This window comes from Culex pipiens, chromosome 1, assembly GCF_016801865.2.
Source record: "Culex pipiens pallens isolate TS chromosome 1, TS_CPP_V2, whole genome shotgun sequence".
Classification (NCBI taxonomy): Eukaryota; Metazoa; Arthropoda; class Insecta; order Diptera; family Culicidae; genus Culex; species Culex pipiens.
The window spans coordinates 125155557-125168248 of NC_068937.1; the positions used below are offsets into that span (position 1 = coordinate 125155557).

At 46.8% G+C, this 12692-nt stretch overlaps 1 protein-coding gene across 1 annotated transcript in view; it reads left to right on the forward strand.

Moving 5' to 3' along the window:
* LOC120414268 (uncharacterized) overlaps positions 1 to 12692 on the forward strand; it is a 63976-nt gene that overhangs the window by 23175 nt on the left and 28109 nt on the right. The window lies entirely within an intron of this gene.

Consider the following 12692-nt stretch of genomic DNA (forward strand, 5'->3'; position numbering starts at 1 on the left):
AAGATTAAGTACAATACACGAAGAAGATTCATCTCGCATGGAAATAGACATTTTCGAACCACAACAACCAGTAACATCAAGCAGTATTGATAAAACTAATATTCTTACAAAAAAATCGAAATTTGAGGGATTTTCTTTAGCATCGACCAACTTCAAAGGTAGTGATTCACTTTTGCCAAATAATCTTAAAAGAGACATTAAATACTACATGATTGAACGATCCCAAGACTGTGAAATGTTGAAATTACTGTTTAGTGATAAGGAATATATAACATTCGGATCTTTAAGTACGTTTTGGAAAAATGGTTTCACAAGTTGGATTGACAATTATGGTGCTGATTTTGCTTTACAACTTTTGTGTGGCAAGTATAAGGACACTACATCATGTCTAATGACCTACCACGGACAGTATTTATTTGATCCCGAAAATTCGGTTGATTATGTTAGAGGAACTCTTGTAGAGCATTTAGAGTCTCAGTATATAATTATTCCAATATTTGTCGCAAGCCATTTCTCGGTGGCAATAATTGATCGAAAGAAAAATGAATTTCTATTTATGGATTCGAAAAAAAAAATTTATCTCGAAGTAAGTACGAGTTCTTGAAGAATTCTGTTATTAATGCTTGCAAAAAATTAACGGATAAAAGAAACTTGAGAAACTCGAAAAACTTGAAAAACTTAAAACTGTTGATGGAACGATTAAATCCTGTCGAGAAAAATATTAATTTTCAAGATGACAATGACCATTGTGGTGTTCATCTGTTTAGAAATGTTAGAAACTTTCTGGAGGAAAAAGAAACATTTTACGATGAAAAATTTAATCCGATTCAGTACCGTGTTGAAATAATAGACTATATGATTAAAAACTCAGATGACGTTGAAAACATATGCCCAAAATGTGGCGTTAAATTAACGGAGTTTACAATTATACATAATTCAATAATTCATGTCAGCAAAACTGATAACTCATTTTGGTGCCAGTGTGAACGGTGTTCTCGGTGGTGGCATTCAGATTGTGCAAAAGAATTGAAAACGTACGATGCAGTATTTGAAAGGTTCATTTGCGTGATGTGCAGAGATTTACCGTTGTCTTCACACAATGAATGATACAATTAACTTTCAAGTAACAGATTTAAGTCTACCTTTACAATTACTATATAATTACTATATACTACAAACATCTTATATGAATTGAATCTACATTTATAATAACAGCCAAGACTTCGAATATTAGGATATTTTTTTGTAGATAATAAAAAAAAACAAAATCTGGAGATTGGTTCTGAAACGATTCTTAAGATTGCCGAAATGGCCCCAGACTAGAGATGGAATAAATGCTACACGCCAAAAAAAAAAATCTCTATACATTTATATATAAATATATGTACATTACTACTACTATATAAATACATTTAATTCCACTCCACACACTCCAAGTATTATGTATTGTATAAATCGTCATTAGAAATGGTTTCCAGACATTTGAATGTATGACACGTATTAAAGCTATAAATTTTGATTGAATAATAAATTAAAAAAAATATCGAAATATACGAAGTCCTGGCTATTATCATTATTAATTATAGTCGTTATTAAAATAATAAAATCAAAAATAGTCATTGTGATAAAAATAATATTGTTTAATAATTTAAAAATATTAACTTTAAACATACAATTACTACTAAATAATAAGATATGTGGGTTAGGGTAAATCCGCCAGTATGTGATAAATCTCAACAAATTATAACATTTAAATCAGAAGGTACCATCCACAAACCACGTGAACACTTTTTTGGGAATCACAACCCCCCCCCTCCCCCTTGTGGACAATTGTTTACAAAAAACAACTTTTCTATATGGAGCGGACAATCGTAATCACCACCCACCCCCCCCCCCCCCCCCCCAGTGGCCAAGTGGTTTATGAATGGTCCCGAAGTAAAATTTGGGAAAAAATACTAAAATGATAAGGAACATACTGCCGGTCACAAGCCCGGATGAAGGACGAGTGACCTAACCTAAAGTAACAATAATACAATGCAATTTACGTCATGTATATTTATACATTGCATTGCATTGCAGGCCAAGGATTGCTACCTAAGAGCTTGCAATGGCACTGACCCTCTTGGGTTGACATCCAGGTAAGGAACATCCTGGAAGGAGCGCAACTAACTACATCAGTAGTTCTGTTAGATCATCAGAATTATCTTGATCAGAACAGTATAGCTCTGGTTCCTTGCAAGTGTCCTATTTTCTTACCTCCACGTTGGCTTGGTTTTCATGATGACCTAGCTGTGGCTGGTTCGAGCCCTTACACAATTTATGGAATGATTAAAGGATTAACAGAAATATTACTATTGTAACGACTGGTCTTAGAGGGTCTGCGAGGAGTTGTACCGTCGATCTTCGCATCAAAGTACAACCATGTTCCTCCAAACAACAGATTTTTCATCGATGGCTCCAAGCTCGACGGCTGTACGGGCTTCGGTGTTTATCATGAATCTTATCAGCTGTTCTTTAAGCTGAAGGACCCGAATTCGGTTTACGTCGCAGAGTTAGCCGCGGTTTACTGCGCACTGCGAATCATCGAGACCATGCAACCTGGCCACTACTTCATCTTCACCGATAGCTTTAGCTCTGTTGAGGCTATCCGGTCTCTGAAGCCGACCAGGGAGTCTGCGTTTTTCCTCACGGAAATACGCAAAACTTGAAACAACCTGGCAGCTCAGTCCTTCAGCATCACGGTGATGTGGGTCCGCGCTCATTGCTCGATTCCGGGTAATGAGAAAGCGGACTTGCTCGCCAAGAAGGGTGTTGAGAGTGGAGACATTTTTTAAATGCCAATTAGCCTACAAGAATGCTACGGTTTTCCGAGGCAGCGTGCGCTTCTGGATTGGCAAAAACAATGGGACGATTACACCAAAGGACGTTGGATGTATTCCATACAACCTAAGGTACAAAGACAAACCTGGTTCAAGGGAATGGACTTGACGCGTGGATTCATCAGAACGATGTCCCGCCTTATATCGAACCATTACTAGTCCAAGGCTCATCCGCTTTTGGCCAACTTTTTTAAATTGCAATTTTTATTACCAATATCAAAAACCATGAATATTGATACCAATATTGCCCAAAATCGTATGGTTCGGTAAATGTCCTTCTGGGAGAACCTCCCTGGGGGCACCGGCCACTCCAGGCCACTCCAGGCATCACTAGTATCAAACAGGCCTGATATTTTTGCCTGTGGTTAAAACTGCTGTCCCAATTCACCCCATGTGTCTCAATTCGCCCCAGTTGACGGTATGCCGCAAAATCGAAACTCACATTACCGGTCAGGATTTCCAGTGAAGGAATCTGACTTTGCTGAGCCAGACAGGAATCGAACCCATCACCTTCCGCTTACTAGGCGAAACCTATAACATCTCGGCCACGGTTACTCGGCAAATTATTATTTATTAGAGACGACAGCGAAGGAGAAGGCAGCAGTAGCCAGGAGCGCTTTACGGTGACGATGACCTCATCGAGTACGTGTGGTTCCGTAACGGGAGACGCTGAAGATACCGTACAACCGCGAGTTGAGCAACATCTCTGCAGGGGCTTACCGGTGCAAAGCGAACCTGTCACGCGCGAGTCTGTGGTCACTATCGCTTACCTCGAGCGGCCCAGTACGATTACAGACGCCTGTGATACGTCTGTGGTACGATCATCTCGGACAACAACACCGTAGTAGCAGCCGCCCAGCAACCGCTTGGACTGCACTAAAGGTTGCTTTTGAACTCAATTTACATCTACCAAGCCTTTAATTAGATCACACTTGTTCTTAACAGGTACTACCAACTACAGAGCGGCAGTCTGCTCATGGCCGACGTGTGCCTCTCCAATGCCGGTCGACAACGTCGCAGCGAAAACCGTTCGCAGTTACAATTCAAGCTGAACTGCGCCAACGAAGCGGGTCGACCGCGGTGGACATTCACACCCCGGTAGGGCAAGATTTCGATCAGTTTGGCCATCTTCACCTAGCAGTTGGTTTTCGTCAACGTTTCGATGGACAAGCACAACGGAGTCTTAACTGCTCAGTCGGGAGTGACTTTCAGCTGTTCAACGTGACCGTACTCGTTCCGCCGGGTTTCTGGAGCAAAATCACCTCCTGCTGATCCCCAATACGAACAAGCTGGTCGTGAGGATTCTGGGTTCAATCTACCCCCAGGAGAGCCGATGGCGCAGGGCTACCGGTACATCCAGTGGCTTGGTCGAATCAACTTCTACTTAAATACTTCCAGATCGACGCCGCCCATCGTCGGAGGCGATCAACCGGTGTCTGATGCTGTGCTACAAGAACGTTAACCACGACGTCGTCATCCGCGGAGGCTTGAACCGGGTTAACTGTCTGAACATGTGAGTCTGCACGGAGATTGTTGCTCCTCGCTTTCCGTAAAATCTCTTGCTTCACTTACTGATGATGACATTGTATTTCAGTCCGTTACAACAACCTGGCGGGTTTGCTTCCGTTCACGCTGTACAAGGCGTTCATCCGACGCCGTGCCCTCGACTTGTACTGAAAAAGTCAAAGTAGTTATGCCACAGACATAACCGGAATGGCGTATACTACGTAAAGTTTTTGTTAGAAGGCAACCGCCAATCGGCACCATGGCAACGCCATGTTGATTCACGGTCAACAGATCGAAGTGACCTCGAGTGAGGTCTTACTTAATTGCTTCATTCCTATTCAAGACCTAGTTAAATAAAGATCGTTTTATTAGAAGCTCCGCCTTTCAGTTTTAAATGTGTAGAAGTAAGGATTTCTATCTCAGTTTTGAGGAATTTGCCAGTTACGGAATAAGTCTACGAATTTTGATACCCGTATTGCCTGAAATCGTATGGTTTGGTAAATGCCCATACGATTTCGGTAAATGAACCTTCCTTGAGGGGACCGGCCACGCCAGGTTGTGGCCATCATTGTCGAAATGTCCTTTTTCATGTCCAGTATCAAAACCATGAATGTTAATACCCATATTGCCAAAACTTGTATCGTTCGGTAAATGTCCCGCTTGGGCACCGGCCACTCCAGGCTGTGGCCAATACTGTAAGAATGTGCATTTTATTACCATTATCAAAAACCATTAACTTTGATACTCATATTGCCCAAAATCATATGGTTCGATAAATGTCCCCCCGGGGGAACTTTCCTTGAGGGCACCGGCCACTCCAAGATGTGGCCAATACTGTCAAAACGGGCACCACCCCCCAAGCAGAACTCTTAGCAGCGAGCGCGCGTCATTCTTCTTTTGTAGACTCGCCCCGGGTGGGACGAGGGACGGGGGTGAGGCAACTCCGAAGAGTTGCGCAGTCCTCACCCCCACACGGTTGCTGTTCCGTCTGTCTCCCGGTTCTGCTCGGTCTCTCTCCCGCTGTAGCTCTGTCTCTCTCTCCCGCTGCAGTTATGTCTCTCTCCCGGTACGGCTCTGTCTCTCTCCCGGCACGGCTGTCTCTCTCCCGACACGGCTCTGTCTCTATCACGGTGCTGCTTTGGTCTATTATCGGTGCTGCTCTGGTCTCTCTGCTGCTGCTGCTGCTGGTGGTGTTGCCGGTCCGACGTCTGAGACGTGAGTGATGGTTTGAAAACTGGGGCAAATTAATTTATAGTTTCGCGGCCCCTCTACTTCCCCTCCTTTATCGCGCCCGACACCGATCGCGTTGCTCAGTTGATTTTCCCCTCAAAATAGGTACTTGACCTTCCCGTCCGTGTTTGGGAAGCGCTCATTTTGCTTGCAAATTCAATGCAAATTGCTGAATAAATTTCGAATCGAATGGTGCCAAAATCGTGCCATTTCGAATTGTCTGAGAGGAGATATAAGTGTTCAAAATCTTACAAGTTAACTTTTGGCCTGCGGCCCGGGTTTTTTGGAATGGCACCCCAGTACCTTCGAGAAAGACGTAGTTTACGTCAAAATTACTCATTTTAATTGCATGTTTTAAATGTTTTAACTATGTTTAGTCAAACTTATTTTGTAGTAAAACGATAGAGTAAGTCTTCCCCTTTCGATTGGTGGTTAAATCTTCTGGATTAATCGATAGGGAAAAAAGATATAAGCGTTGGAAATTTCGAAGCATCGGAAGAGGGCTTTGGTCTCGGAACACGGGTCAATCCGAGGATTGTACCCTTGAGTGAGTGTGGTTGGATGTCTGAGAGTGTGTGGGATCGAGTGTTTTTACTGTAGTTAGGTAGGATTTATTTATAATTTTAAAAGTCAGCAATCTTAAATTGCGCATTGTACACTATAAATACCAAAACTCCACCAGTTCATGTTGAACATTTTAACTTTAAAGTTAGAAAAGCAATTATGCTGAGTCTCTTAACATGTAAAAATCCCCGGACAAACCGACAAAATAAAAAAAATTTGATGTATTGAAAAAAAAGAAGTATTTTCGCACGCGTGTAACGCTTTGAATCGAATTTCTGAACTGGCCCCCAGTATAGTAAGTAAAGACATAGTTCTATGTCAAAACAATACTCTTTAACTGACAGTCACGATGGAGTTCTAGAATAAGAAGGCCATGTTTTTGAAATGTTACGAGGGATTGGGTCCAAAAATATAAAATTTTGCGTTACGTGATAAAAGACGCTCCCTTATATTTCAGCTGACGAAATGTTTTTACAGGTCGAATCCCCCCAGACTTTTCAAGAAATAATAATTTGAGTTAACTCTTTCGTGAGATTTAGTGGCTCTTAAAAGGGCCGTTTGTTTAGATAAGTCGCAGCAACAGGTGTTTACTTCGAAGAGGTGTACTTGGTCACGGCCTTCGTCCCCTCGGACATGGCATGCTTGGCCAACTCTCCGGGCTCTGGGTTCACAATGAATGTCATGATGTTCATGGCTTTGGACGAGGTTCCCGTTTCCAGGTGTACTTGCTTCAAAACCTTGTACAAGAACGTTCCAAAGTGCATCATTTGCTCCGGCAGAAGTCTCAGCGCGTAGTCGTGTTTTTTTCGCGGTGTGTTTGGCGCGTTTTTCACGGCGATTCCGAGGCGTGTGCGAGCGGACAAGCCCGTTCCGGTGGTCAGAGAGGCCACAATCTGGTCGTCGTGGACACGGCGGCGGTGCAGCATTGGAAGAGGAACGAGTTCCTGCATCCGAGCAGCAGCAGCAGGAGGAGTCAGCAGCAGCGGCTGCGGAGGCAGCTGAGGCGAGAGACAGTCGTTGGCCGGTGGAATCGGCCCCGGAGAGTCGACTGCGGTCGGCGCACCAGTTTTCGGCCAGGCCAGGTCGGAGACAACCCCGTTGTTAACGTGGCTGGCAGCAGGCAGCACAACAACAACAACAACAACAAGCGCGCGAAAACGAGCTTCCCGCGCATCCCGCTGCGGGCGGCAGCCAGTGCGGCCAGTTCGGCGGTGAGTGCGAAAGGCGAGTTTTTTGTTAGCGTTTAGTTTTTTTTTTTCTCATAGTTTTTTTTTCGGTTAGTTTTTTTTTTCTTTCTCCTTTTTACTTTTGCGATTAGTTTCATCACTTTCATTTTCGTTTAGTTTATCGCGTTTCTTCGCAAACATGGATCCGACCGAGTCGGACCATGAAATATTCGACTCCGATTCAACCCTTGAGGGTGACGAGGACGTGGAAATGGAGGACTCTGTTTTGGGAGTTCCTTCAAACACCACCAACAGGGACCTCTTCCTGAAGGATAAGGATCCTGGCGGTAAAGGGGGATCCTCGGACGGGTCTAAGAGGACGAAGCGAAAGCGTTCTAAATCAGATCCGAATCCGGTTCCCCCTCAACCACCGATTCCTCCCTTGACTCCAGACCCGATTCCTCCCAATCCAGATCCAATTCCTCCCAATCCAGATCCAATTCCTCCTAAAACACCAGTGCCGAATCCGGATCCAAATCCCCCCCCGCCCCTGAATCCTCATTCTCAAAAACCGATTCCACGTCCTCGTCAGTATCAAGAGGGAACGCAAACGGAATGGGTGGTCTTCTTCCGGCCCAAACAGAAGCCGTTAAACTTTGTACAGATCACCAAGGATTTGCAGAAGCACTATCCTGGGGTGGTCGAATGTACCAAGCTGAACAAGAGCAAGCTCCGCGTGATCGTGAACTCCGCGGTGCAAGCGAATCAGATCGTAACTGATCTGCGGTTCAGCATTGAGTACCGTGTTTGGATTCCGGCCCACAAAGTCGAAATCGATGGCGTGGTGACCGATGACAGTCTGTCGCTTGTCGACCTCTCGAGGGCAGTGGGACGCTTCAAGAACCCTAAACTTCCAGCTGTGGAGGTACTCGAGTGCCGGCAACTGGGCAACGTCACCACCGAGGGTGGCCAGAAGAAGTTCATTCCTTCTGCCTCGTTCCGGGTGACTTTTGCAGGGTCAGCTCTGCCGGACTACATTGAGCTGTACAAGCTTCGGCTTCCAGTTCGATTGTACGTTCCGCGAGTGATGAGCTGCGAAAACTGCCAGCAGTTGGGACACACCAAGACCTACTGCAGCAACAAGAGCAAGTGCTCAAAGTGCGCCGGCCCTCACAAGGACGTGGATTGCCAAAAGCAGGCTGAAAAATGCCTGCTTTGTGGCGGGGAACCGCACAAAACTCGGCAGTGCCCAAAGTACAAGGAGCGCGAGGACAAGATGAAGCGATCCTTGAGGGAACGCTCCAAGAAGTCCTTCGCGGAAATCCTGAGTCAGGTGACCCACCCCAATCGCTTCGCTCCTTTGGCGGATGAAGATTCGGAGGACGAGGAATCCGATGTGGAGGTTCTCTTCCAGAGAGACGAGGAAAGTGACTCTTCCGGGCCAAACCCGAAGCGCAACAAGGCTTCCAAGTCCAAAAAAGCCGCTGGCGGCAAGGGTAAGGAAAGTGACTCGTTGAACTTCGAGGAGGATTTTCCTTTCGGTCCGTCGGGTAAGCCCGCTCCGAAGCCGGTACCGAAGCCAGTTCCCAAGCCGCTGAAGCCCGTTCCCAAGCTGCCAAAGATCCCCCTGAAACCGGTTCCTCAACCGAATCCGATCACCGATGCCTTCAAAGGAGTCCTTCCTTTTTCCACAATCGTGGAATGGCTGTGCTCTTTTGTGAGTGAACCGACGCGTTTAATCATAAAGCGGTTTGAGCCTCTCGCTAGACACATAGGGAAACAGCTTGCTAGCACGATGCCCCTCTTGTCGTTCATTTCCTTTGATGGGTAATACACCAAAAACGAAAAACGGCATCTCCTTCCTACAATGGAATTGTAGAAGTTTAACCCCCAAGTTAAACGATTTTCAACAATTCGCATTCGAACGGGACTGTGATGTGTTTGCGCTGAGCGAAACGTTTCTTATCGGAGATGAGACGCCAGCTTTCCGGGGGTACAACATCATCACAGAGAGCAGGGCAGGACCAAATAGAGGTGGAGGCGTACTGATTGGGGTCAGGAAATGCCACACTTTTAGAAAGGTCACGCTCCCGAAGCTAGGAGGAATCGAAGCAGTCGCAGTACAGGCCAGGATCAGAGGACTGGACATTTGCATTGTGTCCGTCTACGTTCCCCCACAGGTGTCGTTAACTCGACAAAAGTTGTGGGGTATGCTTGAGCTGTTGCAGGCACCGCGACTGGTTCTGGGTGACTTTAATCTTCACAGCACCGAGTGGGGAAGTCACAAGACAGACCCTCAAGCATATCTGATTCATGAACTGTGCGACGACTTCCAGATGACCCTCCTAAACAGGGACAAGCAAGTTACGCGGATTGCAACACCACCAACGTCAACCACGTCCGGTACGAAGGCGAGTGCCATCGACTTGTCGCTCTGTTCCAACAGTCTGGCAATTCTTTGTGACTGGAACGTGCTCCAAGATCCTCGTGGCAGTGATCATTTGCCGATCGCTATTCTGGTTAGCCATGGCCCACAGCAATCGACAACGGTGGAGATGCCTTACGATCTGACGCGAAATATCGACTGGAAACAGTACGCGGAGGCAGTCTCCATTGGAGTTGAGTTGCAAGCAGGGTTGGTACCGCTTGAAGAATATGCGTTTCTGGCTAATTTGATCTATGACAGTGCGTTACAAGCTCAGACGAAACCCGTCCCGGGACCGTACATCCGAACGCGCCCTCCACTTCCCTGGTGGGACAAGGAGTGTACGGATCTCTCGGCGGCCAGGTCAGAAGCTTATGTGGACTTCTGCATGTGTGGAATCCGAGCGAACTTCCAAAAGTACAGAGCTCTTGATCGCAGGTACAGTAATACTCTGAAGCGGAAGAAGCGAATGTACTGGCGGGAGTTCGTTGAAGGACTACCAGCAGATACGTCCATGAGCACTCTGTGGCGCGTTGCGAGGGCCATGCGTAGAGGTTCCGTTCCGAACGAGAGTGTGGAAAAATCGGACAAGTGGATATTGGATTTCGCCAAGAAGGTGTGCCCGGACTCGGTGCCGACACAACCATCATTCGACGTTGTTGATGGGAGCGATTCTAATCCTCCCTTCTCGATGGTAGAGCTCTCCATAGCACTATTGACGGGCAACAACACTGCTCCTGGTCCGGACAAGATCAAGTTCAGCTTGCTGAAGAATCTTCCGGACGTCGCCAAGCAGCGTCTGTTGAAACTGTTCAACACGTTGGTGGAGCAGAACGTAATTCCACACGAATGGCGACAGGTTCGGGTGGTTGCCATTCAAAAGCCCGGTAAGCCGGCGTCCGACCACAACTCGTATCGTCCAATCAGCTTGCTGTCGTGTCTACGCAAGTTGCTGGAGAAGATGATCCTCGACCGCCTCGAACCATGGATGGAACGAGAGCACTTGCTGTCAGACACGCAGTATGGCTTCCGGAGAGGCAAGGGAACAAGCGACTGTCTAGCCTTGCTGGCCACAGGAATCGACATAGCCCGTGGTAAAAAACAGCAAATGGCTTCTGTCTTCCTAGACATCAAGGGTGCATTCGATTCAGTCTCCATCGATGTGTTGGGAGTAAAGCTGCGGCGGAGCGGTCTCAATCCGACGATGTGCAACTTCCTCATCAACCTGTTGTCAGAAAAACACATGCACTTTGTGCAAGGTGATCTGGCAATCACCCGGATAAGTTACATGGGTTTGGCACAAGGCTCACGCCTAAGTCCATCCATGTATAACTTCTACGTCAGCGATATCGATGATTGCTTGACCGGAGACTGCTCCCTTATACAGTACGCAGATGACGCAGTGGTTTCAATCGCTGCCAAGAAGGAAGTCGATCTGCTAGAACCCTTGCAAGATACCCTGAACAACTTGGCCCATTGGGCAGTTGGAAAGGGTATTGAATTCTCTCCGGAGAAGACGGAACTGGTCGTTTTTACGGGGAAGCATGAACCGCCGCAGCTCAATCTTTCTCTGTCGGGAAAGACTATCGAGCAGTCGGACCACTTCATGTACATGGGTACTATCTTTGATCAGAAGGGAACATGGGGGAAGCACATTAACTACCTGAAGCAAAAGTGCCTGCAAAGAACTAATTTTCTGCGCAGCGTCTCTGGCAACCGGTGGGGTGCTCATCCTTCTGACCTGCTTCGACTGTACAAGACAACGATACTCTCGGTGCTGGAATATGGCAATTTCTGCTTCCAAACAGCTGCGAAATCACGCTTGTTGGTTCTCCAGCGGATACAGTACCGAAGTCTTCGCATTGTCTTGGGATGCATGCACTCAACTCACAACATGACCCTCGAGGTCTTGGCGGGAGTGTTGCCTCTGCGAACTCGTTACTACGAACTGTCTTACCGGTTCCTGATCCGGTGTGATTACAGGAATAAGCTGGTAATTGACAACTTTGAAACGTTGCTGAATCTTCACGTTGAGTCTCGGCGCATGCTTCTATATTATGACTTTATGTCATCGTGGGAGTGGAGCCCGAGCACAACAGTACAGCGCACGCCTCCGTTAACCAGCAGCACCCTGATTGGCTTCGACACGTCCATGAAAGCCGATACTCGCGGTATCCCAAACCATCTTCTGCGGGGGGTTGTACCGTCGATCTTCGCATCAAAGTACAACCATGTTCCTCCAAACAACAGATTCTTCACCGATGGCTCCAAGCTTGACGGCTGTACGGGCTTCGGTGTTTATCATGAATCTTATCAGCTGTTCTTTAAGCTGAAGGACCCGAGTTCGGTTTACGTCGCAGAGTTAGCCGCGGTTTACTGCGCACTGCGAATCATCGAGACCATGCCACCTGACCACTACTTCATCTTCACCGATAGCTTTAGCTCTGTTGAGGCTATCCGGTCTCTGAAGCCGACCAGGGAGTCTACGTTTTTCCTCACGGAAATACGTAAGACTTTAAACAACCTGGCGGCTCAGTCCTTCAACATCACGGTGGTGTGGGTCCGCGCTCATTGCTCGATTCCGGGTAATGAAAAAGCGGACTTGCTCGCCAAGAAGGGTGCTGAGAGTGGAGACATTTTTGAAAGGCCAATTAGCCTACAAGAATGCTACGGTTTTCCGAGGCAGCGTGCGCTTCTGGATTGGCAAACACAATGGGACGGCGACACCAAGGGACGTTGGATGTATTCCATACGACCTAAGGTGCAAAGAAAAGCCTGGTTCAAGGGAATGGACTTGACGCGTGGATTCATCAGAACGATGTCCCGCCTTATGTCGAACCATTACTCGTCCAAGGCTCATCTTTACCGTATCAACATGAGTGATACGAACCTTTGCGACTGTGGGCAGGGTTATCAGGACAT